Here is a 3,293-nt window from a genome sequence, read left to right on the forward strand (position 1 = left end):
GGGGGTTGGACTCAATGATCTCTGGAGGTCCCTTCCAACCCCCACAGTTCTGTGATTCTGTGATTCTGTGATTCTGTGATTTTCTCTCTACTTTCCACGTATCATTTTCCCTAATTTAGGTACACCTTAAGTAAGATGTTTTTAAAAAATGCATAATAATTCACAGAGTCTGGCACACTGACAATTTATTCTTGTATTTCCACACCTGTAAAATATGTGTTCTTTTTTTTAAGGGTAAACAAATTTCTTTTTTATGTAAACTGCTAGATTTGCATTGGCAGTGGGCACCAGAGACTTTTCATAACTGAGTTAGTCTGAGGACTGCACTGCCATGTCTGCCTGCATCATCTGTAACACTGGATAGGAGGAAAAGGCTTTCACCAGAAAAAAAACACTTTGAAGATAATCAGGGAAATGCAAGAAATATGCGCTGAAAAATCCCATGTCCAAAGACCCTCAGCTACACAATCTCCTGGTGGCAAAGGCAGGTGGTAAATCCTTGGATATCACAGGCTGCTTTCTTTTTTGCACGTATATTGATGTATTCAATGCTAATAGTTAAGAGACAAGCCCACTCCCCTTTATTATCATCTTTGCTGTGAAATACTGCCATGTTCTGTTCTTTCCCCTCACATGGTCTCAGCTCCATCCCCTGGCTGCTCAGTGACTTCATGTTTTAGAATAACTTTAGCTAATTCAAATCATTCAGTCATGAGTCTTCGTTATCTCCTTTTCAGGCTGAACAATTACAGTTCTGTCAATCACGCTCCAGATCCAAGTTGCCTTATGCTCATCTCCAACTCTGTGACAATGTGACCTTGGTTATCCAAAATCTCCAGGGAAACCTGGAGCTCACAAATAATTATAGTTTTGGATAATTACTGGTGACAGGTCTGCAAGTTTTGAGTCTTCAGTTGTTACGCTCTCAATTAGCCAGGGTGCTGGCACATTTGATCTGCTGAGATCTGCACCAGAGAGGTAAGCTGGTCCTCGACACCTACCGGCATGTCACTATGACTTTTCTGGGCCTCTAGGACCCTGAATTGTGTTCGGAAAGTGAGTGTGGGTGTGTTCCTGATTGTCATGTACTGTCAGACAGAAGAAGAGGTGGGCAAGAGCATTACACTGGACTAACATCAGGGGAAGAGAAATATTCTTTTGAATGTTCATTCCCATTCAGGACTCTGAATGTTTGACATCTTTGGGATGGTGTGGGCAGAAATGGCCTCTCAGCCACAGAAAAGCCTACAGAAGCAGCCTGACAACCTCCTTTTTCTTCTTCAAGCTCAATTGGATGCAACTAAAGAGATGCAGAGAGAAGGAAGATGAGCTGTATGCAGGTGACAGGCTGGAACAAACTGCTCCTGAGACCCACAGAAATGAGTTGCATTTGTCATGCTGCTTTCCCATCTCTTCCCTTGAGATGCCTAGACAGGATAATAATCCAATTTATGAAACTGCCCAAGTCCCTCTAAGTGCAGCAGTGCTTCTCTGAGGCAAGCAGCAGGGCACAAGGAGCCCTGTGCAGATGTGCAGGAACCAGCAAAAGTGTCTCTTCCCTTTTCCCCTTCCCACAGAAAAATGGTCAAGATAACACCATTGTTATTGCTTATTTTTGCTTGTGCTTTTAAGATGACAAGTGCATGTATCTGGAGATTATGGGAGGGCTTATTGCATTTCACTCTCACCCATTATGTAGGTTCACTGCCCAGGTGGCAGGGAGGGATAGGCACCTGTCAAGCAATTCATCTCCTCCTTCGGCAGGGTCAAATTTTTATACACTGGAAAATTTCTGTGTAGTTACTCTCTGTTTTGCTTTTTCAATCTAGTAGCAAGATAACATGTATCCTTAAGAAGCCTTACAATCTTTTCTTTAATGAGACTCCTGCGTATGCTAAATCTTCATGAAAAATTAATGAGACTGAAAAGCTCTGCTTCCCACATAGTCTGCCAAGAAAAGTTTAGTTTTATTATCCTTTCCATTGACTCGTCTGAACAGCCTTACCCTCACCCCGGGCAGCTAGCAGTGCTGTGGGCACAAGTGTTTGTGATGGGATGTAAGCAGACACAAGGGCTCAGCCATCCTCACCCAGTCTACAGCTCCAGGAAGGTCTGGATGCAGTTTGCTATATGTACCCTGGCAGTGTAAAACGAACAGATAAAAACCTGTTTGCTCACTCCTATTTTGAAGAAAAGAACACCTTGCTATCCCAGCCTTAAGAAGGTCAGAAAGAAGGTGTTGTTTATCAATGGTCATTTCGGTCAAGCATTGGCTTGGGCCAGAAGACAGGTGCTACAGAGCTAACCCTTTTGTGGCTACATGAACAGAAAGAAACATTTATGTATATGCTTGCTCAGGAGTCAGAGAACTAGCTTCTTGCACTTCATTGTCATAAATTTTAGTTCTTGAGTATACAGCATGAGATGTAACTTGTATCCATAACTGACCTCCAACAGGCTGCAGTATTCATTTTAAAGGATCTGCTCAAAACAAGCAAGGATTAGATAGGCAAGTAAAGCTAATGGGGCTTCGCTAGTAGCTCAGACCCCACCCAATGCCTGAGATTGAAGGCTGAGATGTGCAGAGCTAAGGGGATGCGACTGCCCCACTGGATCTCCCAGGCAGGTAGGGATGGCTTAGCATGAAGATCCCGTGTCAGTCAGAAGTGAAACTCTTTGGACTTTCAGAATGAATTTATGTGTTGTTGAACTCAGGATGTGCCTTGCTCGGGAGAATCTGAAGAGCTCAGATCTGTTGCCTTCAGTCTAACAAAAGGCAGTGTGGTCAAAAAATTGGGGATGGCTCTATGCCCAGGATCATGGGCTTGTTGGCATTTCTAGAAAATTGCAATGATTATGGCTTCTAGCCTGGTTTGAGACACCAGTTAAGGGAGCATATGGCACGGGGGGCAGAAGGAGAGAGCTGCGGGGTTCTATAGAAAAAAACCTTTGAATTGAAACCAGTTCTTGTCCAAAGCCTGGTGAAAAGAGGACTTCATCCAAAACAAGCTGAGCACTGCTAGCAATACCTCACCACTTGCAGGTGGGGTTGCTTACCTTATAGCATGATAAAAAACCCCCAGGGAGGCCAAGTTCGACACCAGCACAGGGGGCAAGAACCACAAGGGTGCCAGCTGGACAGCGCGGCTCTTGTAAACCCAGAAACGAGGGGCTTAGGACGAAAGGCATATGCCCCTCGATGGGGCTGGAAGGCAACGTCAAGCCTTGGGATAACCGAGCCTCGCCCAGTGACCCCCTCCTCCCCCCAACAGCAGACACCCCCGCGCGCTCAC

Source organism: Meleagris gallopavo, chromosome 5 (assembly GCF_000146605.3).
Source record: "Meleagris gallopavo isolate NT-WF06-2002-E0010 breed Aviagen turkey brand Nicholas breeding stock chromosome 5, Turkey_5.1, whole genome shotgun sequence".
In the NCBI taxonomy this organism is placed as follows: domain Eukaryota; kingdom Metazoa; phylum Chordata; class Aves; order Galliformes; family Phasianidae; genus Meleagris; species Meleagris gallopavo.